Source organism: Hemiscyllium ocellatum, chromosome 30 (genome assembly GCF_020745735.1).
Source record: "Hemiscyllium ocellatum isolate sHemOce1 chromosome 30, sHemOce1.pat.X.cur, whole genome shotgun sequence".
NCBI classification, from domain to species: Eukaryota; Metazoa; Chordata; class Chondrichthyes; order Orectolobiformes; family Hemiscylliidae; genus Hemiscyllium; species Hemiscyllium ocellatum.
This window is the reverse complement of record NC_083430.1, coordinates 51,508,801-51,535,970: the sequence shown is the minus strand read 5'-3', so window position 1 is coordinate 51,535,970 and position 27,170 is coordinate 51,508,801. Positions and strand designations below refer to the sequence as shown.

The 27,170-nt window shown below is 42.9% G+C and overlaps 1 pseudogene; it reads right to left on the bottom strand.

Annotated features, from left to right (window-relative positions):
* Positions 1 to 731: 731 nt before the first annotated feature.
* The window catches only part of LOC132830049 (S-adenosylmethionine decarboxylase proenzyme-like), a 65,658-nt pseudogene continuing 39,219 nt past the window's right edge, over positions 732 to 27,170 (bottom strand).

Sequence of the window (27,170 nt, the reverse complement as noted above, 5' to 3'; positions counted from 1 at the left end):
AGAAGCAAGCCAGTAATTAATTGTCTCTTATTTTGTTGAGTTGAAACAGTTGCCATGGACGTTCGTGTTCTGTGTCTGTAAAGAACAGTGCCTTGGGTATTAACGCATGTCACCTAAGGTGGTTGTTAGTGTAACTGCTCACATATTCAGGATTATCCAACAAATGTTGTCCAACTGTGGAAACACATCTACTGTTGGACACTGTGATATGGGCTTTGCAAGCATGGGGTGGTTATTTAAGGTCAGTAAATTGTTTGTGTAAACAGCCAAAGTGATATGCTGTTTGATACAGTCCAGTCTTGGGACATCCAGCCACCATATGTGACATCATATCTGTGCTGAAATTCATACATCACATGAGTAATGCTTCACAGGCAGAACTAGATAGATTTTTGATTGCCAAGCATCTCAAAAGGTATAGGAGGTGGATGAGAAAGTACAATCAAAGCTATTATCAGATTAGCAATGAACTTATTGGATGACAGTGGCAAAATAGGCTTGAGGGATCAAATGGCTGAGGTGTTTCTTCTAACATGTATGTTCATATGTTCAATATCATGTATCCAGTATTGGATACATGGTATTGAACATATGAACATACATGTTCATATTCTTTATGAGAATACGGAGTTTTCAACATATCATGTTCTATCATGTAGACTGGATCTACACATGCCACTAATCTAGATTTACAAAAATGACTTTTACAAAATAAAACGATTACAAACTCACTAGTTGGAACTCAACTGGTTAGCAAACAGTGTTGCAACAAACTTCTCCAGTTTGAAGATATCTGCAACCTTCTTAATCAGTTTGGTGTAAGAGTTCAAAGCGAGATTAGTTTCAAAGCTTACATAAGAAAAGTCAGGTTCTGGTGTGATGTGAATAGTCCAATATGTTCCCTGAGGTTATGAAAAGACAAAGAAAAAAGTAGCTGTCATTGAATGGGGATGCATTAACAAAAAAGCCAGACAAATAGCAGCTCATGCAGCAAAAAATATAAACCAGCAGTATTTACCATCGCTTGGAAAAACAACCCAGGAAGAAGCTTGCAAACATCTTCAAATCAAAGCTCAAAAGCTTTCTTGTAAAAATGTGGCAAATGCATTTTTCGGTTTAATATCCTCAATATTCTGCACAGATTGTTGAATATTTACAGGTAATCCTGGCAGCTCTGCCAGAAATTCCTAATTGCAAGACACTGTTAAAATCAACGATCTGAACAGTGAGACTGTTAACATTGTTAAAATCGACAATCTGAACAGTGAGAAATCATTTGCTTAAAACCTATGTGAACATGATTGTATCTTGACTACTCCCGTTCTTGCTCCTTAGTATCCTGATCAAGCAACACCTTGATTTTAAAGTTGTATATGCACATCCCTCTGTGGTTTCGCTCCTCCTTATCTTTGCATTGTCCTCCAGACCCACAATCCCCCACAATATCAGTGCGCACCCAATTCTGATGTCTCAAGCATGCCTGATTTTGTTCAAATCCCTGACGAGAAATGTCTCAACCTGTTCTCTGACATTAAAGGTGCTAAACAAATACAAATTGATCTCATTATTATACGCTGACTTGACAGGAGTCATGATAATACAGATGTTCCTGTTGGATTGTGACAAAGATCTTTTTGATTTACATGTCTGATACTGTCCAATCTTATAAACATATAATAAATTCTTCGTAAAAGGCAACTCAACTATGCAGGATACTGTATCAATCAATAGTGTCTTATGAAGTATCTCAAACAGCCAAAAGCACTTCATAGAAAGTGAATTACTTGAAAATTCATTAACTGTTTTTCTGTAGATAAACACTAAAACATTAATTTTTAAAACTGCAAATATGAGATGTCGTTAGGGTAATAACAACAAGGTGCTTCACAAGGGCATGAAACCATAAACGTGGCACTGAGCCAAATGAGAAGATACTACAGCAGATGACAAAAACAAAGTTAATCAAAGAGGGAGGTTTAAGGAACATCTTAAAGAAGGAAATAGAGATGGGCGGGGGGGGGGGGGGGGGGGGGGGGGGGGTGAGGAGCGGTGTTGCAGGATTTGCAATGCAGGCAGCTGAAGAGAGGGCCATCATTGGAGGACTGATTAAAATTGAAGATTCTTAAATAATACATTAAGATTCCACAAAACCGTACTGAAATAAGTCACAGGATATTTGTTTTTGGTGGCATTGTTCAATAATAGACTGCTGTAACAAGGGGAGCAGATGGTGTAATGATACTGTCACTGGGCAAGGCATCAGAAGCCTAGGCCATGTTCTGTGTGCATGGGGTCACGTCCCATCTTGGCTACTTTTTAATCAAAATTAGAATTTTATCATTTAAATTTAGTTATTAAATCTGGAATATAAAGTTAGCCTCAGTGAAGGCTACCTTGAAACTCTCATTCATTAATTTTTCCAATAATGTTCTTTAAGGAAGGAAATCTGCCATCAAACCTGATCTGGCTTACAGATGACTCCAGACTCAGAACAATGCAATTGACTCTGGATTAGCCCAGTGAGGCATATAGTTGTAACAAAGCCATCACAAATGTCTCATTCCAGATGGACTGCAATAACTGAAGGTGGCAGATCACTATCACTTTCTCAAGGGCATTGAGGGATGGGTAATAAATGCTAGCCTAGCCAGTGACGTCCATGCCCAATAAAATGACTTTTTAAAAATCAAGACCAAATTCCTGCTGTAATTCAGATAGGGCAAAGGAACATGTTATGGCAATATGAAACATCTAGAACAGCTAGTGTTTTGGTTAGGGTAAGATATTGAAATACAGGCATCTTTACAGAAGTAGGAACATTCATTTCCATGGAAAAATCTAGTTACTAAAATCATTTTGTATATACCTCACATGAAAATATTTTTCTGACAATAAATTAACACATCAAAATATAGAGTGTATGTATGTTTATGCTTATGATATTGATGTAAATGCAGAGAAATACATGTAGTGTGTGTAGTCGTTGTAATGTGGTCAGGCAGCTGGACATCATACAATGAGTTCCCTGATTGGGGCTGTTAATCTTGTCCAATCAGGGAGCCCTGGCTGACATAAATGGATGGGCTACCTATATGCCTGACTAAGTGAGTGGCAGTGCTATTGTCAAAGACTATGCATTTGTCAATAAAGGGTAATTGGTTATGGAGTGCTGGCCTCTGAAGGGTTATTTCACTGTCTGCTGTGATTATTCTGTTTTCACTCAACATTTAAAAATAAAGATTGTATGCTCATCATTAAACTAGTTTTTGTGGGAGCTCACTGTCTTCACATTGGCTGCTGCATTTCCTACACTAGGGCAACAATATTCTGGTGCTCCCTTGGCTGTAAACTGCTTTGTGACATCTTGAGATTTTGAAAGATGTTCAATTATTGAAAATTTCTGCTGTACTTTTTCATTCTTCCGAAGAGAATGGTTAGATTTTTGTGAAACAAAAAATTTTGTGAAGGACAAGTTGTTAAGTAAACGTGAAATTTTAGTTTCCCTTCAACAAAGGGAACTGGGGTAAAATCGACAATATTCTTATTAAACAGTGGGGAAGGCATGATGGGCTGAATGGATCGTTGCTCTCATTTCTTACTCTGTTCCACTCCACCAGATAATTGGAAGGCGAGACTGGCTGTTGGGAAAGTAAAAGTATGCTTCTTTAAGAGCTTTCAGGCAGACAGGACAATGATCCCTTGCTGATACTGAAGGACAACCCACTTTGCTGCATTGTTCACTTATCACTCCACTGTTAACGTCTATTCCACAGTCGACAATTCACAGCACAGGATGGCAACAAAACCGCACAATTTCAATGCTCAGAAAAAACATGAGACTGCTTGGAACTCTTTCTCTGTAATTTTGCGGCACTTTCTACTATCAAACTCTGCAAAGCATTCCCAACGACAAATGTACAGGGAGTCTGCCTTTGGAGTCGCCTGGAAGACCAGGTTTTTATGGCCTGTTAGATTTAGCAATGATAAAGAACAGCAAACTCCAAACTCTATCATCAATTGGATCAAGTGCTTCTGAACTCCAACAGCAAACCGACTAAAAAAAAACGTAATAAAATGTTTCCACTTCTTCCTGAATGTGTATACACAGGTCAGTAATAATTCTTTCTCTGGTCAGAAGTCACCTGACACCAAATTATTGTCCAACAGGTTTATCTAAAATCACAAGCTTTCCAAGCACGGCCCCTTCATCAAGTAAAGGAGCAGCACTCTGGAAGCTTGTGATCTCAAACAAACCTGTTGGACTATAACCCAGTCCAACACTAGCACCTCCACATCATTTGATTAGATTAGATTACTTACAGTGTAGAAACAGGCCCTTCGGTCCAACAAGTCCACACCGACCCGCCGAAGCGCAACCCATCCATACCCCTACATTTACCCCTTCACCTAACACTACGGGCAATTTAGCATGGCCAATTCACCTGACCCGCACATCTTTGGACTGTGGGAGGAAACCGGAGCACCCGGAGGAAACCCACGCAGACACAGGGAGAATGTGCAAACTCCACACAGTCAGTCCCCTGAGTCGGGAATTGAACCCGGGTCTCTGGCGCTGTGAGGCAGCAGTGCTAACCACTGTGCCACTGTGCCGCCCACAGGTTCTATAGTGAATTGAAGGCTGGTTGCTGACAAGGTATTTACCCGATTAAACTGTCCATGGAAATGAAAGATATTGAGACAGCACAAAATCAAACCAGTAATAACAACAGAAGGGAGACAACAGAAGTGACAAACAGGGAGCGACCAGTGGGACAATTTAGCTAACTCGTCTGTATGGGTGAGGTCAGATTCTGGGACATTTTCAACTCACTCAGGTTAAGAAATCACAAATAACCCATGCCAATTAGGGAAAAGCAAAATCTGGGAAACCCCTCTCAACCCAACCACCATTTCCCCACAAAGGATTATCAAAACTAGCCCAAGACTCAACTTTAAACCTGATTATAGAAGAAGATACAGAGAATGCTGGAGGAACTCAGCAAGTCTGGTCACATCTGCGAACAGAGAAACAGTGTTAATGTTTTGAGAAGGTCTGACTCTTCTTCAGAATCTTCCAGAAGTCAATGATGAAATTCTACCTCACAAAACTACTCTAATCCATTGCAAACAGGTCAGCGTTCTCTTCAGCTCAAACAGCAGAAGTAGTAGTAACTTTTGGAATACTGCATACAGTTCTAGTTGCTCTGCTATAGGAAGGTTATTAGTAAATTGGACAGGGTGCAGAAAAGATCACCAGGATGTTGCCAGGACTGGAGTGTTTGCATAAGTAGAGGCTGGATAGTCATAGTCATAGTGATGTACAACAGACCCCAACTTGTCCATGCTGACCAGCTATCCTAACCTAACCTAGCCCCATTTACCAGCACTTGGTCCATATCCCTCTAAACCCTTACTACTGTCTTATGGTAATTGCTTGCAAGTGTTTGTCCCAAAGGTGTTCTGCATAATTTTAATCAAAGTACAAATCAGATTCCCTTTTCTTGAATTTTATCCACGTATAACAAATTCTTTTAATAGGCTGCAAAATCTCAAAATATTTTTTATCACCAGTTCAATAAAATATTTGGATTTTTAATTATCTAGTTGAATACGTACATCTGCTTTCAGTCCATTCATTGAGTAGCCACAGGGGTTGAACATTGTTGCATCTATAATAGGGATCAGGTCATGTATCCCACTTATCTGAGGACACAGATTATTTTAGGAAAGTGTAAGGAACACTATGTGCAAGTTGTACATTTCAAATCATTCTTTATGAAACATTTGTTTCAGGACTGGAGTTTTAGAATTCTGAGCATTTCAAAATGTTTAAAGATCCAAATGACAAATCAGCAGAATGATTTCAGTTTTTAATTTGTTTCCTGTCTTTATTCTGCAAAATAAGCTGCAGTTCATCTGATTTGAAGCATGAAATTGATAACTAAGAAATTGCATATTTTCTAAGTACGCTGTGCTTAAATGCTTTGAAATTACACCTTTAATTTCTCTTTTATAATATTTCATTTGCAATTGTATTCTCCAAAAAGGGCAGAGCAATTAAATTATAACATTCCATTGTCTTGGATTCCCTAAATCATAAGCACAGAGAGTTCTTTGGCAAGAATTTGTTGAGTTCTCAGTAAGTGAACAGAGATGAATATTACATGTTAATTCACCATTTCCTGAAGTGAGTCAGGATCACTTCTCACCATGTGTCAGAAACCAATGTCTTTCATTGTCAGGAGATCGATAATTTTGTTTGCATGTCCCAACTTCACTGATGAGACCAATCGTCAAGAATAGACAACTTTGCAATTGTTTATACTGAAATTTGAAACAATAGTGCAGATAAAAATATTAATTTTTTATTCTGTTACATCGATCCTTTCAAACCACTAGGTGTTATGTTTGAAATCAACTACCCCAGACAGCTGTGAACTCAGTCATTAAGTCTCTCTCTTCTCATGTATTAGAGTTGATCTTTCTCTGTAGCTGTAACAGTATATTCTGCATTCTGTTCTATTAGCCTAACATAATTACGTAAGGTATGATTTATCTGGTACTAGCAAATAAAACAATATGTTTCACTGTATCTCAAGTATATGTGACAATAATAAATCAAATCAAAGTGTATTCAGGACTGAGGGAATTAAGGAATATGAGAATAATGCAGGAAAATAGGATTGAGATAGAAGATCAGTCAAGATCTTTTCAAATGGTTCAGCAAGCCAGATGACTGATTCCAGCTCTTATTTCTTATCCATGAGGCTGATGTGTCCACCTTCTCTTTAAAAGCATGTCTCTAGATCTATTAAAAATATACAGAAGTCACAAAAGCATGAAGTTCTAAATCAGACTAAAACAATAAATTGCTGTCTAAATGTTTTTCATGAATCATTAATGACAGATTTCCATCATCTACAGTGAAGAGGGAGATGGCACAGGGCAGGGTTACACTAGGCACACAGACACACAAGATGGCCGCTGAGCCATCAGTTGGCCAACTTGACACACAAGATGGCTGCAAGATCACAATATGGAGAGAAATAGCAGAGCAGATACAGACACTGACTGAGGCCACCAGAATGCCAGCACACTGAACTCACAACCCCGTTGATTAGTTTAAGGCAGGTGGGGGAGAGAATACACATGAGTAACGTACACTGCCTGCTGAAGTGTCTGGGTCAAGCCACCGCCTTTTATAGAAATGCTAACAGCTTAATACAGAGTCAATACAAAATGCTAATAGCCAGGGCTGCAGTAATCATTCTTCTAAGGCAAAGTGATTAGCGCCCATTACTATAGCAATAGATTTCGGTGCAGATATTGAAACTGACAATGACCACACGGAAATTAACAAAGGTTGCGCTGGAACTGACAAAGACTGTGTTGAAACTATCAATGATTCTGCAATGATTGCCATAAACCAACCACGTTACAAAGACAATAATCTCATCACTGATCTATTGTATCACAAGATGTATAAACGTATCTTGACACGTGCTCCGGGTTGAGAGAAGACTCACAGCTGACCACTGTGCTGTTGGTGTCTCTCTCTCTCTCTCTTTCTCCCCAGAGCTCCAGTATTTCCTTGTGTAATCAACTCTGTCATTGAACCCTGATTCTGACTTCAAGACTGTGTTTGCCCCCACAACATACAGTATTAATTTTACAAAAATTAAATTCAAATTTTCCATATATGTCCATTTCCATGTGTCTGAATGATTGAGCGAGAGAGTGGGTGAGTGAGTGAGTGTGAAAGATTGCATTTGTGAAAGTGTGAGTGCCTGTGAGTTAGTGGGTGAGAGAGAGTTATGGGATAAGTGGGTCAGTGAGTTTGGACGATTGAGTCAGTGGGTGAGCAAGTGTTAATAATTGAGCTGAAAATATGTTGCTGGAAAAGCGCAGCAGGTCAGGCAGCATCCAAGGAGCAGGAGAATCGACATTTCAGGCATGAGCTCTTCTTCAAGAATGAGGAGAGTGTGCCAAGCAGGCTAAGATAAAAGGTAGGGAGGAGGGACTTGGGGAGGGGCATTGGAAATACGATAGGTGGAAGGAGGTCAAGGTGAGGGTGATAGGCCGGAGTGGGGGTGGGGGCGGAGAGGTCAGGAAGAAGATTGCAGGTTAGGAGGGCGGTGCTGAGTTCGAGGGATTTGACTGAGACAAGGTGGGGGGAGGGGAAATGAGGAAACTGGAGAAATCTGAGTTCATCCCTTGTGGTTGGAGGGTTCCTAGGCAGAAGATGAGACGCTCTTCCTCCAGCCGTCGTGTTGCTATGGTCTGGCGATGGAGGACCTGCATATCCTTGGTGGAGTGGGAGGAGGAGTTGAAGTGTTGAGCCACGGGGTGTTTGGGTTGGTTGGTCCGGGTGTCCCAGAGGTGTTCTCTGAAACGTTCCGCAAGTAGGCGGCCTGTCTCCCCAATATAGAGGAGGCCACATCGGGTGCAGCGGATGCAGTAAATGATGTGTGTGGAGGTGCAGGTGAACTTGTGGCAGATATGGAAGGATCCCTTGGGGCCTTGGAGGGAAGTAAGGGGGGAGATGTGGGCGCAAGTTTTGCATTTCTTGTGGTTGCAGGGGAAGGTGCTGGGAGTGAGTATAACAGGTATAGTTATTAAGTTTGTAGATGTCACCAAAATTGGAGGTGTAGTGGACAGTGAAGAAGGTCACCTCAGATTACAACGGGATCTTGATCAGATGGGCTAATGGGCTGAGAAGTGGCAGATGGAGTTTAATTTAGATAAATGTGAATTGCTGCATTTTGGGAAAGCAAATCTTAGCAGGACTTATACACTTAATGGTAAGGTCCAAGGGACTGTTGCTAAACAAAGAGACCTTGGAGTGCAGGTTCATAGCTCCTTGAAAGTGGAGTCACAGGTCAATAGGATAATGAAAAAAGCATTTGGTATGATTTCCTTTATTGGTCAGAGTATTGAGTACAAGAATTGGGAGGTCATGTTGCAGCTCTACAGAATATTGGTTAGGTCACTGTGGGATTATTATGCGCAATTCTGGTCTCCTTCCTATCGGAAAGATGTTGTGAAACTTGAAAGGTTTTAGACAAGATTTACAAGAATGTTGCCAGGTTTGGGGGATTTGAGCTATAGGGAGAGGCTAAATAGGCTAAGGTTTTTTTCCTTGGAGTGTCGGAGGCTATGGGGTGACCTTGCATGGTTTATAAAATCATGAGGGGCATGGATAGGATAAATAGACAAAGTCTTTTACCTGGAGTGGGAGAGTCCAGAACTAGAGGGCATAGGTTTAGGGTGAGAGGGGAAAGATATAAAAGTGACCTCAGGGGCAATATTTTCACACAGAGGGTGGTACGTGTATGGAATGAGCTGCCAGAGGAAGTGGTGGAGGCTGGTACAATTTAAGAGGCATTTGGATGGGTATATAAATAGGAAGGGTTTGGAGGGATATGGGCCGGATGCTGGCAGTTGGGACTAGATTGGGTTGGGATATCTGGTCGGCATGGACTCTATAACCCTTGATCCCCTTGATACTCAAGAGCCTATCTATCTCTGTCTTAAATATACTCAATGACCTGGCCTCCACAGCCTTCTGTGGCAATGGTGAATGTATGGACTTCACTCTCTGGCTGAAGAAATTTCTCCTCATCTCCGTTCTAAAAGGTCTTCCCTTTACTCTGAGGTTAGGTCCCCGGGTTCTAGTCTCCCCTACCAACAGAAACATCTTCTCAATATCCACTCTGTCCAGACCATTCAGTATTCTGTACGTTTCAATTAGATCCCCCCTCATCTTTCTAAACTTCATTGAGTATAGACTCAGAGTCCTCAAATGTTCCTCATATGTTAACTGTTTCATTCCTGGGACCATATTTGTGACCTCCTCTGAATATGCTCGGAGGACTGTACATCCTTCCTGGACTATGGGGCCTAAAACAGCATGCAATACTCCAAATGTGGTCTGACCAGAGCCTTATAGAGCCTCACAAGTACATCCCTGCTCTTATATTCAAGTCCTCTCAAAATAAATGCCATCAATGCATTTGCCTTCCTAACTACTGACTCAACCTGCAAGTTTACCTTGCAGGAATCCCGATTTGAACTCCCAAGTCTCTTTGAACTTCAGACTCCTGAATTTTCTCACCATTTGGAAAATAGTCCATGTCTCTGTTCTTCCTTATGAAATTACATGACCTCACACTTTCCCACATTTTACTTTATCTGCCACTTTTTTTTCCTACTTTCCTAACCTGTTCAAATCCTTCTGCAGCCTCCCCGCCTCCTCAATGCTACCTGTCCCTATACCTATCTTTGTATCATCTGCAAATGTAGCCAGAATGCACTCAGTTCCTTCATCTAGATCCTTAATGTATAAAGTGAAAAGTTGTGATCCCAACATTAAGCCTTGCAGAACACCATTTGTCACCAGCTGCCATTCTGAGAAGAATCCTTTTATCCCCACTCTCTGCTTCCTGCCAGACAGCCAAGCTTCTATCCATGCTAGCACCTTGCCTCTGACACCACGAGTCCTTATCTTATTCAGTAGCCTCCCACGTGGCACCTTGTCAAAAGCCTTCTTGAAGTCCAGGTAGATAACATCCATTGGCTCTCCTTGGTCTAACCTGCTCCTTACTTCCTCTTCTTCAATGGCCAAGCTTTTCGCCATCTACCCTAATCTATATGAAGGGGACTTTGTGTTAAATTGCGTTTAAAAGTGCTTCAGGGAAAAGTCTTGGAATTTTTTTTTTAATCATAAAGATGCTGGAGAAATGCAAATTGTTGGTATGGACTGGGTGCTCTGACTTTAACTCTTGAAGGATCCTGAGGAGTGTAGTGAGTTAAGTTCCATCTTTAATCACTCAACCACCGGTTTTGCTGATCCAAAAATTCCCTTCAGCACAATTTGGCTGCATGCTTGCACTTTTAATTCCATCGATTCCAGGTCCATCAAACTTCAGGACCATCCCCTGGCCTTGCAAAACAACATCCCACTACTCACCCTTAACAACCACAGCCAATACACACTGTCCATCACATTACTGCGTGTCCTCAGTTTCAATATTCTCCAGCTCTGGGATTAAACAGCCACGTAAAGATAAACCTCCAGCTAGAATTCTATTAGTACTGACAGACAGTTCCAGCCAGTTACTGGAACAACTTGTCTTACAGCCAGAAGGAATTCGGTTTGATTCTGCCACCCTGTTTCATATTAGTGTTGGAATCAGTACAACAGGGAAAGGGCCGGACGGGTGCTCAGTGTATGACTGACTGCCTTAGTAATCAGCATTAAGCTGTCCTCATAGATACAGGCGGGGGACAAAACGCCGTGACTGTTAAGCACAAGTCTGCCTAAAACTGAAGTACCAGTGAAGCAAGAGGGAGTGACTTATGATCGAAAGAAAATTATCCCCATGCCAAGTCACAATTTCTTTCTTGTCTGTGCTGCACTAAGCCATTTGCTTGAGATGTAAATGGATAAATGACATTAAAGGGATTTAGCTGAGGATCAGAATTTAGGATTCAATCTGAGGACTAGTAATATCATCTCCTGGTTTATCATTTCACAAACATTGATCATCGTTTTACTCAAGAGAATTACAGTACAGACCTATATTTAATTAATGAAAAAGTAAAGTTATTTAATATACATTTTTATTTTCATTGCATTCCTGTCAGCTTGATGGAAAATAATACCCTGATGTTTCAGGAGAGAACTGACATCCTAAAATTAACAGGCTGACATTGGCAGCAATTGTTCAATATACGAATATCTTGTTTATCCTGCTATCAATATAGTATTCATTGTGATTTATAGGATACTAGTTGCTAATAATTATATCCTTTCATCACTATTCTGAATGAATATTTAAAGTAGAAATTTTCTGATGTGAAGCTAAAGTTATTTTGTTTTTCAACTTCTCTGCCTCCCACCCTCTCCAGCACCTCACCTCCCACAATATTACATTTATGTGTTTGACTCTCTAATTCCTGTTCTTGCCATGGTAGTATTGCTCATATGTAGGGTGGGAGGATGGCCTGTTTTCAGCTTCTGTTGATGCTGCTGTGTAACCAGCAACAAAGAGGCAATAAAGCTGAGATGAGGTAATCACATTTTATCTCGAAAATCCCTTTCCATGGGGGCATGTTTCTCTTCCACTCTTACAGTTCCACACCAACTGAGCAAGTCACAAGTACTGAAGGAACACAGAACCACAGCCGCCCCGGCTGACTGTAGAGAAAACAGCGGTCATGCAAGGAAATCTATAAACATGCTAATTGACCCTGGGATATGTAGCTAGATCACCAGATCACAAACTAATGTGGACATAAAATAACCAATAATGTTGCTTTAATTAACAACAGCGCAGCATAAATTGACCAGAATGATTCCTGGACTCCAAGGGTTTAGCTGCAAGGGGAGGGTCGAAGTAGGAGCAGCAGAACCTTGGGCAGAGTATTGTTGATGCTGACCAATCAAAGACAGGGATCCATCTCGATGAACTGTCCATTGAGGTAAAAGGTTGGTAGCCCTACAATCTCAGCAGTGCCATTGCTGGGTCCTGGGGGGAGACCCTGAAGGAGCAGCCACTGATGAATACAGCGGAGTTGAATTGGGGACACTAGGGTCAGGCAGAAAGGCTCCAGCAACTGGGGTATGTGGATGAGGTGGGGCGAGTTGTGAAGCATTGGCAGTGCCATTGCCACCAGGGTATCCCTCTGTGGATCACAGAATGCTCACAACGGACACCCTTTTCTCTTCCTGTTACTTGCCTGCAGGATACCACAAGGCAAGAATTCACCCTTTGTTTACCACTTAATTGGGGGTCACTTAGCTCAGTTGGCCTGCAATGCTGAGAGATAAGAACAAGAGTTCAGTCGCCGTACTGGCTGAGGTTATCATGATGGTTCCTCATTCTCAAATTTGCCTGGGTGACACTCAGTTTACATCACTAGCAGTTGTCACTCTGATGAGTGGGACTGTGGTGACTAAGCATCTCGACTGGCTGCCCAGTCAGCATCCATGCTGCCGAGACTCCTGCCACTGACAACAGAAGAGTGGGCTCCCTTTTTGATGCCTCCTTAACATTTTGCCAGTGCCTCAGCCTCAGGACAATTCATTTTGTGAACTTTGTTTTTCTCTCTCCAAAAATGCTGCCCTGACCTGGAAATATTTCTAACATTTCCCATCTCAATGATGCAAACACTGATGGTCACCTCTGGAATATAGGTTGTGGGGGTAACTTAATGAAAGTTTGAGATAATAAGGTGTTAAGGGGAAGGGGACCTTCAGAGAAACTGTTACTATGGATTGGGAAATGCGGAACTAAGAGGCAGAATCTAAAAATTACAGCCTGATCTTTTGGGAGTGAGATTAGGAAACACTTCTTCACACAGAAGATTGTGAAACTTGGGTAACTGTTTGTAAACAGTAATTGATATTTCATCCACTTCAAATCTGAAATTGATAGACTTCTGTTATCAAAAGGTATTAAGGAATATGGACCAAAGGTGCGTATATGGAGTTCAGTTACAGATCACCACAATTTCATAGAGCCATTGAGCCCTTACATCATGGAAGGAGGCCCTTTGGCCCATCTTGTCCATGCAGTCAAACATCCATCTGTTCTAATCCCATTTTCCATCACTTGGACCATAGCCAATCCTGCTACAATATTTCAAATACTCATCTAAAAACCTCTCAAATGTTTTGGCGTTTCCTGCCTCTACCACCCTTTCAGGTAATAGGTTTTAGAGACCCAACATCTCCTGAGCTAAATGTTTTTTCCTCAAAACCTTCTGTCCCTTTCCTTAAAACTGTACCCCCTGATTACTGATCCCTCTATTAATGGGATAGGGTTTTCCCTATCTACCCTATTTACAGCCTTCATAAGTTTGTACACCTCTTTGAATATTGGAACAGGCTAAGGGGTAAACGATTTCTCTTGTTCCGGTGTTCCTAGTGTTAAGAGACATTCAGAGGAATGTATCTGAGGTGGTTTCAAATAAGAATTTTTGTTAATTCTTCACCAGTTTTAAAATTTTAAAATTTCTTTTGAAGCTTTGCAACAACATCGTGTTACTTTTAAAAGAAAGCACTCCATTTTTGAAGAAATGCAATTGAATCTAACAGACTGTCCAGTTGGCTCGGCTGTGAATGCCTTTGTGTGTAGTCTGACACAGCCATCAGACACATCAACCTGGAAGACTACCAAGCAATAACATCGAACATGATAAATAGCTTTCATGATGGAAATTCAGGTTTTCCAACAAAAAGTAATTGCCTTATGTATCTTTATACAAATTTGCACCTGAGTGACATCATCAGCAATAATACCATCCTTCAGGAAGAATTGCTTAACTACATCCAGATCCAGTTGACTCATAGAGTCAGAGATATACAGCACGGAAACAGACCCTTCAGTCCAACCCGTCCATGCCGACCAGATATCCCAACCCAATCTAGTCCCACCCGCCAGCACCCGACCCATATCCCTCCAAACACTTCCTATTCATATACCCATTCAAATGCCTCTTAAATGTTGTAATTGTACTAACCTCCACCACTTCCTCTGGCAGCTCATTCCATACACATAGCACCCTCTGTGTGAAAAAGTTGCCCCTTAGGTCTCTTTTATATCTTTCCCTTCTCACCCTAAACCTATGCCCTCTAGTTCTGGACTCCCCGATCCCAGGGAAAAGATTTTGTCTATTTATCCTATCCATGCCCCTCATAATTTTGTAAACCTCTATAAGGTCATCCCTCAGCCTCCAACGTTCCAGGGAAAACAGCCCCAGCCAATTCAGCCTCTCCCTGTAGCTCAAATCCTCTAACCCTGGCAACATCCTTGTAAATCTTTTCTGAATCCTTTCAAGTTTCACAACATCTTTCTGATAGGAAGGAAACCAGAATTGCGCGTGATATTCCAACAGTGACCTAACTAATATTCTGTAGGGCTGCAACATGACCTCCCAATTCCTGTACTCAATACTCTGACCAATAAAAGGAAAGCATACTAAGCGCCTTCTTCACTATCCTATCTATCTGCAACTCCACTTTCAAGGAGCTATGAACCTGCACTCCAAGGTCTCGTTGTTTAGCAACACTCCCTAGGACCTTACCATTAAGTGTATAAGTCCTGCTAAGACTTGCTTTCCCAAAATGCAGCACCTTGCATTTATCTGAATTAAACTCCATTCGTCACTTCTAGCCCATTAGCCCATCTGGTCCAGATCCCATTGTAATCTGAGGTAACCTTCTTCGCTGTCCACTACACCTCCAATTTTGGTGACATCTGCAAGTTTACTAACTGTACCTCTTATGCTCGCATCCAAATCATTTATGTAAATGACAAAAAGTAGAGGACCCAGCACCAATCCTTGTGGCACTGCACTGGTCACAGGCCTCCAGTCTGAAAAACAACACTCCACCACCACCCTCTGTCTTCTACCTTTGACCCAGTTCTGTATCCAATGGCTAGTTCTCCCTGTATTTCGTGAGATTTAACCGTGCGATCATTAAAATTTCTAGCGTTTGACCCGGCTAGAGGATCCCAAAACCTTCCGTGATCCAGGGTATAGAGATACCTGACAGATCAGTACCTGACATGTGCACAGGCACAGTGGTGAATCTCACTGCTCTGTCTGTCTCACTGGAATGTTCATGTTTTGGAAACTGCTGTTCACCTCCACAAACATTTTCACAGTCAAATTCCACACCTCCGATTGTTGAAGGTTCAAATCCTACTCCAAGACGCATGAAGGCCAAACTAGATACCTCACTTTTGAACCACATGGGGAGAATCCTACATTGTCAAAGGCACCACCTTTTGGGGGGAATAAAAAGAACAAAACTGAAGTACAGTCCAGGAGCCTGTACAGAGCCTCTGCCGATCATCATGCCCTAACTAAATTAAAGAAACAAACCTTCTGCCCTTATTAGGTCCATATCCCTCTATTTCCTCCCTATTCACGTAACCATCCAGCTGCCTCTTAAATATCACCAACGTGCTTCTTTCAGCACCTCCTCTGGCAGTGTGTTCCAGGCTCCTACCCACTCTCTGTGTGAAAACCTTCCTTCATACATCTCCCTTAAACTTCCTCCCTCTCACCTTGAACCTGCGCCCCCCTGTAATTGAAACTTCAACCTTAGGGAAAAGCCTCTGATTATCCACCCTATCTATGCCTCTCATAATGTTGTAGCTGTTAAGTGGAAGCCTGTATAGGTAAATATAAACAATCTTAAAGATGCCATACGCTTCTCTACAGGACAATAGGGAGGTTTGACAGTATCGTCATTCATATTTATCCCCTTGCTAATGCAACCATTCATGCAAGATGGTTATTCATCTCATCGCTGTATATGGCTTGTGTTTGCTGATGTCAAATATAGTGGGAACTCTTCACACAAGAGACATATTGATTGTGAAGATGCATTAGGTCCTGTGAATACAAGACCTTTTCTTTTCGCTATAGAGTACAGAACATTACATCACAGGAACAGGCTCTTCGGCCCTCAATGTTGTGCCAAACATGACACCAAATGAAACTAACGCCTTCTGCCTGCCCTCGGTCCACATCCCTCCATTCCTTGCATATTCATGTGTTTATCTAAAATTCCCTTAAACACCCCTATTCTATCTGCCCCCACCACCACTGGCAGCATGTTCAAGACTCTTACCACTCTTTGTGAAGGAGTTTCCCCTTACATCTCCTTTGAACTTTCCCGAGATGTCAAATGCATGCCCCCTAGTATCAGACATTTCAACTCTGGGAAACAGATTCTGACCATTATTTCTATCCATGTGTCTCATAATTTTATAGCCTTCTATCAAGTCTCCCCTCAGCCTCTGCCATTCCAGAGAAAACAACCCAAGTTTTTCTCGCCTCTCCTTATAGCTCATACCCTCTAATTCAGGCAGCATCCTGGTAAACCGCTTCTGCACCCTCTCCAAAGCCTCCACATCCACCTTGTAACGTGGTGACCAGAACTGAATGCAATACTCTAACTGTGGCCGAACTAAAGTCTTATAAGGTTCATCATGACATCCTGACTCCTCTACTCAATTTCCTGGCCAATAAAGACAAGCATGACATACACCTTCTTTATCACACTATTACCTTCAAGGAGCTATGAACTTGAACCCCTATGTTAAATAACATTTCTTGCTTATATAATGTGAAAACTGGTTGAATCTTTTGGCAGGTCCTAAGTACTGTGGATGAAATAGAGATTATTTTTAATTACACCTCAAACACCCCAAGAAAAGACATGAATTATTGCAGCAGATCCTTTTGGGTCCTTCTATATAAAAAAAAGTGCAATCCAATTGCAACAACGTAGTCAGAGTCACACAGCACAGAAACCAACCCTTCAGTCCAACTCATCCATGCTGACCAGATATCCTAACCCGACCTATCCATAGACCCATCCAGATGCCTTTTAAATGTTGTAATTGAACCAGCCTCTGCCATTTCCTCTGGCAACTCATTCCATACACACACCACCCTCTGTGTGAAAAAGTTGCCCCTTAGGTCCCTTTTAAATCTTTTCTCTCACCTTAAACCTATGCACTCTAATTCTCGATTCCTCTGCCACAGGGGAAAGACGTCATCTATTTATCCAATCCATGCCCCTCATGATTTTTTAAACCTCTATAAGGTCACCCCTCAGCCTCTGGTGCTCCAGGGAAAATAGCTCCAGCTTATTCAGCCTCTCTGTATTGTTCAAACCCTCCAACTTTAGCAACATCTTTGTACAGAGGAACTTTGATTATCCATGGGAGACATGGTGGCTCAGTGGTTAGCATGCTGCCTCATAATGCCAGGGACCCAGGCTTGATTCCAGCCTCAGGCGACTGTCTGTGTGGAGTTTGTACATTCTCCCCATGTCTGTGTGGGTTTCCTCTGGGTGCTCAAGTTTCCTCTCACAACCCAAAGATGTGCAGGTCAGGTGAATTTGCCATGCTAAATTGCCCATAGTGTTAGGTGCATTAGTGATGGGTAAATATAGGGTAGGGGAATAGGTCTTGGTGGGCTACTCTTCGGAAGGTCGGGGTGGACTTGTTGGGCCAAATGGCCTGTTTCCATACTGTAGGGAATCTAATCTAAATATTAAATACTGCTTTAATGTTTCTGACTCAATTTCCCCTTTCAGACAGTGAGTTCCTGACCCTCAGCCCCCTCTAGAGTGAACACAGTTCATTTCAATTCTACTTCCTACCTTAGGTCAATGTTCCTTGGTTATTGATTCTCTACTGTTGGAAAAGGTGCCTTCCCATCCCTTTATCAGGCCTCTTCCCAACCTTCCCTGTTCCAAGGAAAACAACCTGAGCTGATTCACTCTGTCTGTACCATAAGGAAATGCAGAGTATGGACACAAATGGGATTCTCAACTTCTGATCTAATTCATGCAGGGCACTCCCTGTATGGATGGGGCAAAGGTCACTCCATTTACCTCCCTTTCCCAGTGTTCTCTATAGCAGCATGATCTAGGTGAGGGTATGCATAACATTGGCCAGTACACTCGCTATGCCCAACCAGGATGACTCACAGGGGTACACACTGTCCTTTGGATGCCAATACAATTACGATTAAATAGTTTAATAAATTTAAACAATTCTGCCCTTTATTGAGCAGACAGGACATTGGTGAGGCCAGTTTTGAAATACAGCATTGAATTCTGGTATCCCTATAGGAAAGACATTAAACTTGAAATGGTACAGAAAGGATTTACAGAGGAACCTCGATTACCTGGCATTCAATCATCCAAATTTCGGTTTATCCAAACAAGGTCACAAGGTCCCGAAGCTTGGCTAAACTGTGTCATCCGGTATTTGATTATCCTAACATTCAATTATCCGAACAAAATACTCCCCACCCGTGTCATTTGGATTAGATTAGATTCCCTACAGTATGTAAACAGGCCCTTCGGCCCAACAAGTCTATCTCAACCCTCCAAACAGTAATCCACCCAGACCCATTCCCCTACTCTATATTTACATCTGACTAATCCACCTAACACTATGGGTAATATAGCATGGCCAATTCGCCTGACCTGCATATCTCTGGACTGTGGGAGGAAACCCAAGCAGACATGGGAAGAATGTGCAAACTCCACACAGATAGTCATTCGAGGCTGGAATTGAACTCGGGCCCCTGGCGTTGTGAGGCAGCAGTGCTAACCACTGAGCCCATTTAATTGCATTAGTACAGCCTCAAAAGCTGTGAACCAACATCTGAAAAACAGGATTAATGTTGTGAGACATTTGTTGATTGACACAAACCTGATGGACCAAATGGCTTCCTTGTGTGTTGTCAATGTCTATGGGTATCTGAGGAAGGCACCCAGGACATGTTCAGCCAGTGGGCCACAGGCTCAGCCTGGCAATTAAGGGGGCTGCCCTCCACCCCAAACCCTCATGTCTGGAATTCTGGTCAGCCCATCATTACTGATCCTCCACATACCCCCACACCCCTTCTGGATCTGGGTCACATCATTACCTCCTGAACCAAGCTCTACCATCATTGTGTTGCACAGTGCCTCTCATCAATGTCCTGGAGGGAGTGACTGCTCATAACCCCCTCTCACTACGTCATCTCCTCTCATGCACTTGTAACTCCCTCCATTATATGGTGAACTAACCGCCTGCACAATTCTTGTTGCCCCTGGCTTCCTGTTGCCTCTGCCCCTCTATCAGGTCCCTTCTCAACCTTTGCTGCTCCCTGGTTGCTTCCTCCAATTCCAGGACTGAATCCCCCTCAACTTCCCTAACACAACTTCGCAGGATAACCCAGAACAGAATTACTGTGAAATTATTGTTAAATTAATTCTGAACACAATTAGTCAATGCTCGATACCCAAGCTCCCTCTCTATTCACAGAGGCACATACAGTTTCTGTCTGTTCTTGGTTCACTTTTACTGTTACTGAAAAAAAAAGTGAAAGTTTCAAAGTGTGTGATGGTCCCACATTGAATAATGAGATGATGTTGGACAAGTGGGCATTGGGGAAAGAGTAGCACTGACCTATACAGGGATGTAGGGTGGGATGTGGCTAAGGAGAGGCAAGCTGTGTGGGCTGGTGCTCAAACACAGATGTGCAATGAAGTGGTAGCGTGCCAATCTCATGGCCTGGTGAGAGTTATTCAGTGGCTGCTCTCTCCCATCACGTGCACAGTGAAGGGCAACTCCAGACCAGATGCAGAACTCGCCTTCAAAGAATTGTTAATATTTATTCATGTGATGTGGGTGTCACTGGCTGAGCCAGCATTTATTGCCCAAGTGCCAGTTCAGAGCCAAACACTTTGCCCCGGGTCTGGAGTCACGTGTAGGCCAGGCCAGGTAAGGGTGGCAGTTTCCTTCCCTAAAAGGCCATGGGGTTTACCCCAAACAACTGGCAACAGTTTCATGGTCACCATGGGTTTCCTCCGGGTGCTCCGGTTTCCTCCCACAGTCCAACGATGTGCAGGTTAGGTGGATTGGCCATTCAAAATTACCCTGTGGTGTCCAAGGACCTGCTGGCTGGGTGAGTGTGCAATGGAAATTACAGGATTTGGGAGGTGGTGGGTCTAGGTGGGATGCTCTTTGGAGTCAATAGCCTGTGTGGCCTGATTCCACACTGTCGGGACTCTATGATGATTAGACTTTTAATTCCAGATTTCTTTTATTGATTGAATTTAAATTCCACCACCTGTTATGGTCAGATTCAAACCCAGGTCTCCAGAACATTACTGGGGTCTCTGAAATAATAATCTAGTACCACACAGCCATTGCCTGTACCGAGGATCCCAGGCTATCTGACCGTGCCAAGGACTTGCACCCCCAGCGTGTCAGACAACAGGATTAGCAAGCACCAAAACAGAGTGGTGTTAGGTAAAGAGGCACAAGTTTGAGGAAACTCACCAAGGGTCAGGAACAGAAACTCTCCACGGAAGTCACTGGTAATTTCTGGCGGGACTCAGTCTATGGTTTCACTGGGTGTTTTTGTGCTAAAAGCTAGCACTCAAGCTATTTAACTAAAGGAGATGTGATCTCAAACTGTCCTAACGTGCTGCTTCATTGTATAGTGGTATCTTTAAAATCCATCTGTTCTTCCCCTTCAAAGAGACTTGCAGATAAAAGCAGCTCTATCCACATCTTTGTTTTTTATACATTGTTAAAGAATGTTCAAGGTAAAGAAATTCTCTCCTGAGAGTCTCAGTTCAAAACAACATTCTGTGGCCAGGAGGGGAGAGAATTCCAGCTTGTTATCAGTCATTGTGCAGATACTGTGGACTTCATTTCAAGAAACTGCCGTTGGAGGGCTGGTGAGTAACTGGCAAACTGTGATACAAATCATCATTTCTCAAACCTTAATATCAGTCCAATTCCATGAACTGGATATCTCTAAACCTGATTTCAAATAATCTATTTTAGGTCGCTAATTATTCAAATAGATCTAAACTCAATCTTTCAACTGCAATTATTACTGTCCTTACCTGGTCTGGTCTACATGTGACTCCACACCCATAGCAATGTGTTTGACTCTTAACTGCCCTCCAGGCAATTAGGGATGGGCAATAAACGCTGCCCTCACTAGCAACACCCACACCCAATTAATGAAAACAAATTTGCAATTCTTAAAATATCTTGTTTCCCAAGTATTTATTGAAGAAATTGATTAGGTACAGATTTCAATCCCGAAAGGGATATGGTTAGGGAGTGAGAAAGTGGTGCAAGAGATCGTAAATACCAGTGCTGAGCAAAAGAGAATTTAGCACAGCAGGTAGCAGCATGGCTGAAAACTGATTTGTGTGTCTAAAAGTCAAATATTAAGCCTCTCAGGTGATATTGTACAGATTGGAAATTGTTCAGTATGATCTCTAGCTTGTGCTAAATTAACTGATCCCAGCAATTGATCTCAGGGAAGTGGGGTTAGATGGTGGGGTAAATAGTTAATATTTGCACAGACTTTCAATTATATTAAATACTTAAATGTTTAAAACTATTTTAAAGGACATAAACTAGGAACATAGGAACAGGTGTAGGCTATTCAGCCCATCAGGTCTGACCCTCCATTTAATATGATCATGGATGTTCACATACTTCAATGTTTTTTACTCACCTCATGTACACAACTCCACATCCCATTGGTCAGAAATCAACATTCCCTGTCTCAAACATACTCAAAGATTGAGTCTCCACGGTCTTCTCTGGTAGAGAATTGCAAAGGTTCACAACACTGAGTAAAAATTAAAGTCTCCTTATCTTGGACATAGTCTAAGGTGTTTTATTTTTAAATTCTGCTCGCTTGTTCTCAAATCCTGAATCAGGGGAGCCCTCTTACCTGTGTTTGCCCTCTCTACCGCTTTGAATATTTTGTAGGTTTCAATGAGCTCATCTCATTTCAGAACTCTAGAGAATACAAGCCCAGTTTGCCCAATCTCTCTTCGCAGGACTGTCCCACCATCCTGGGTGAACCTTCTTTACACTACCTCTCTGGCAATAATATCCTTCCAGAGGAGTGCAGACCAAAACTGCTCACAATCCTCCATGTGCAGTCTAACCATGCTCCCTCGCAATTGGAGAAAGACTTCACTACTGCAGTGCTCAAACCTTCCTGCAATAAAGGCTAGTATTCCTCTAGCATTCCTTATAGCGTCCTGCACATAACCTTCTGTAATTTATCAACAAGGACACCTTGGTCTCTTTGTGCATCTACAATTTCCAGTCTCACCACTGAAGAAGTATTCTGCACATCGATTCATCCAACCAGTGAACCGGATTTCTTCCATTTTACCAACTGAAAGTTAAATAGCCAAAGAAACTTTATTTTAGGTGTGTAGTCACTCCTGTAATGTGGGAAGTCTGGATATCAATTTGTAAACAGCAGGCTCCTACAGACAGCAATCAAATAAATGAGTAGATCATCTGCTTTAGGTACTGTTTGAGGGACAAACATTGTCCAAGGCAGGGAGAGACCCCCATTTCCTTTTTAAAAATAATGCAGTGGAATAGGCAAGCCCTTGGTTTAATGTATTATCTGAAAGGCAGCACAGACAGTTGCACACTCCCCAGGTGCCGCAGTAGAGTATGTCAAGCCAGATTATGTCTTGAAGTGAAGGCATAAAGAGGCGAGAGAGCCACTGACTGATCTGTGGCTGACACCAATCCTCAAGCAGCAGTCACTGCCTGAACACGTGTCCTTCTCAAGGTAATTCCGAGACCGGCAACAAATGCTGGACTTGCCTGGAGAGAGCACATCCCATGATGTGGAATGCTTGGAGGGTGGTGTAGTCTAGTGAGGCTGTGCAGAACATTACTCAATACTGTCACAGGGATGTTAGAGACAATAGAAAGCATCCTTTTTTTTAAAAAAAAAGCTTATCAATGGAATTATAGATTGTGGAGATTTTGACTTTCCTCACCCCTGAATCAATTTATGCAGAGATGTTATTACACATCTCTTGAAGAGGTGGGACTTAAACTCAGGCCTTCTAGTCCAGTCGTAGGAACACTGCCATTGCACCACAGGTGTGAAGGTTTTGGTCAGTCACAGTAACACAATGCTGTAATGGTGAGCAGGATTTTCATGCTAGGGGTGGGAAAAGGTGGAATGCATTGTTTCCTGGAGCTCACAGAGGGTTGTGATTTTTATGGAGGGGCAGGTATACCCCCTATATTGTAGCCTGGAAACAGAGAGCCTGTCACATTAACAATAGCTGGTCAGCTCTCAAAACAGGATGACCAATTCAGTTTGGAATGGGCAGCAGGCTGCAATGGAATGTGGGGGAGAGAGAGGGCAAATTAAGATAGACACAGCCTCCCGGCAACATTTTTAAAGCCTTAAATTAACAGATGGGTTTTCCAGCCAGACCATTTCTGGAAAAAGAGGTTAATAAAAACACCTGTGTTCTCCCAGCAATTTCTGCTTTCAAACCAAGTAAAGCCTATCTGGATGATTGGCTCCCAGACCTTTTTGTTTTAAATTCATCCACAGGACATGGGCATCACTGGTCGGCCCCAAGACCATCCAAAGTGGAGGAGGAACATCTGGGAAGGTGTCAGGCAGCTCAAGACTTGGATAAAAACAGAGGCCAGGTGAAAACAGTAAGGACCATGCTGTCACACCAACTCCCCACTCACCCATCTCCTTCCCATGAGTACCATCTGGCCCATGTGTCACAGAGCCTGTATCCATCTGTACAGCCACCAACAGGCTCCCCCTGAGAGGGGAAGACAGTCATCCTCATCTGTGAGGGACCGCCGATGATGATGATAACACTCAAGAGTCATACGAGGAACGGCTGAGGATCCCGGGATTATATTCATTGGAGTTTAGAAGATTAAGGGTAGATTTAATAGAAACTTACAAGGTAATACATGGCTTGGAAAGGGTGGACGCTAGGAAATTGTTTCTGTTAGGCGAGGAGACTAGGACCCTTGGACACAGACTTAGAGGGGGTCAATTCAGAACAGAAATGCAGAGACATTTCTTCAGCCAGAGAGTGGCGGGCCTGTGGAATTCATTGCCGCAGAGTGCAGTGGAGGCCGGGACGCTAAATGTCTTCAAGGCAGAGATTGATAAATTCTTGATGTCACAAGGAATTAAGAGCTATGGGGAGAATGCTGGTAAGTGGAGTTGAAACGCCCATCAGCCATGATTGAATGGCGGAGTGGACTCGATGGGCCGAATGGCCTTACTTCCACTCCTATGTCTTATGGTCTAACCACATTTCTGCAGATCTGGAGTCACATGTACACCAGCCAGGAAAGGCCAGCAGTTTCCTTTCCTGAACAACATTCGTGACCCTGATGGTTCTGCAACAATAATTAACAGCTGTTTCATGGTCACCATTACACTTTAAATACCAGACTTTTTGTTTTGAATCAGACTGAAATCCCACCATCTGCTGTGGTGAGGTTCATACCCAGGGTCCGAGCTGCTCACTGAATGACTAGTCTTTTTTTTACAAAGGCCTCTATGTACATCAATGCCAGTGGAGAACTGAGAAAAAAAACAAACTGATATCTCTCCCTAGATTCTGTGAGGTTGTTGTAACTCCTTCATCCCTGCATTATGGAGCAGTGCACGTTAGGACAGGCGGACCCCAGTTTACAAATGCCCGATTTACACACACACTCATGTCGGTGAACGCAATATCCCACTAACGTATCACTTTAAAGATCCAACATACATTCCCTCAGACTAACAAATGGCTATTTTACTTTGTCCCTCACTGTGTTCCGACTCGTGTACAAAACCCACTCACATCCCGGGGACTGCTAGAGAAATATTTCAGTCCAGCCATTTCCGGGACTGATTTGCAGCAACTCCCAGCAGCTGCACACATTCCCGAATACCAGCTCCATCCACTCTAACCCTTTAATTAAGCCCATGTTGTCATGGATAGAATTGACGTTCATTGACAGCGCAGACTCAAAATTTACACATTTATTCAGCAGGTAACCTCCAATTCCATAAAACCACTTGTAATTAATCTGATCTTACAAACAGTTAATGCTAGCAGGGCTACTGTACATGTGCTGATCTTCCTGCCAATATTTCGATGTAGTGCTGCATAGTTGCTAACTCAAAAAACCGTACAAAGATCTGGGCTCGATCCGACATGAGCTAGTAATTAAACGTCATTAAATTGGAGTGGGGAGTGTGGTGCTGGAAAAGCACAGCAGATCAGGCAGCAGCCCGGGGGCAGGAAAATCCACGTTTAGGGCATAAGCTCTTCACCAGGAATCGGCCTGAAAGTCGATTCCCCTGCCCCTCGGATGCTGCCTGACCTGCTGTGCTTTTCCAGCACCACATTCCCCATTCTGATCTCCAGCATCTGCAATCCTCGCTTTCTCCTGGTCATTAAACAGGACTACGTTTGAAATAGCAATGCTTGTTTGATAAAGAATTCCACATAGAATTGTTGGAGAAAGAGACCATTCAGCCCATCAGGCCTGTTAAATGAGTCTCATTACCACATGCCAATCTTCTTTCACCCCATACCCTGGTACATGACTTTTACTTCCTGAAGAAGGGCTTATGCCCGAAACATCGATAATCCTGTTCCTTGGATGCTGCCTGACCTGCTGCGCTTTTCCAGCAACACATTTGTGGGTGGCACGGTGGCACAGTGGTTAGCACTGCTGCCTCACAGCGCCTGAGACCCGGGTTCAATTCTCGACTCAGGCGACTGACTGTGTGGAGTTTGCACGTTCTCCCCGTGTCTGCATGGGTTTCCTCCGGGTGCTCTGGTTTCCTCCCACAATCCAAAGATGTGCGGGTCAGGTGAATTGGCCATGCTAAATTGCCCGTAGTGTTAGGTAAGGGGTAAATGTAGGGGTATGGGTGGGTTGCGCTTCAGCGGGTCGGTGTGGACTTGTTGGGCCGAAGGGCCTGTTTCCACACTGTAAGTAATCTAATCTAATCTAATTTTCAGCACATGACTTTTAGCCAGCTAACCATCCAATCCCCCTCTTGAATGCCTGAGTTGAACGTGCCTTCACCATTTCCAGGCAGTGCCTTACAGACTCTAACTGCTCTAGTCTTTCCACACTGCACCATGGTTTCTTTTGCAGATCACTAAGTCTATGCTCTTTTGTGAGAAGGAACAGTTTCTCCTGATCTACCCTGTCCAGCTCGCTCATGATCTTGAAAACATCTCTCACATTTCCTTACAGCCTTACAGTCCCAACTTCTTCAAACTCTCCTCGTCACTGAAATTCCTCACCCGGGAACCATTCGTTTTAATCGCTTCTGTATTCTCTTCGATGTGTTCACAAAACCCCCCTCAGCAAATAATTTCTGAGGCTACTGGAAGTAATTGAAGTCAGATGTCTCTGTGAACTGCTGTGGGCTGCCTGAATTCAGGCGTCAGAATTCCCAAATGGAACAGTGTCAGGCCACATTCCGAGATGGTATTTCCACTGGCAGTGAACCCCCGGCAGTCCCAGGGAGTCTGCCACCCTGTTTCTGCAGTTTGCAGCACTCCTCATCGAGCCTGAGAACGCTTGCTGTTTCCCAAACTCAAAAAGACTGATCAAACAAAGAAACAAATATTATAAAGGTCCCAACTCCTGAAAGATGTGTGCTGGGAAGTTTGCAGAATGCCTCCCATTCTGACACAGTAATTATGGCAGAAACCCGACTCATGTCTAAATATAGAAGCTAGTGTTGGCATAGTGATAACATCCCTGGGCTAGTAAAGCAATCCGAGG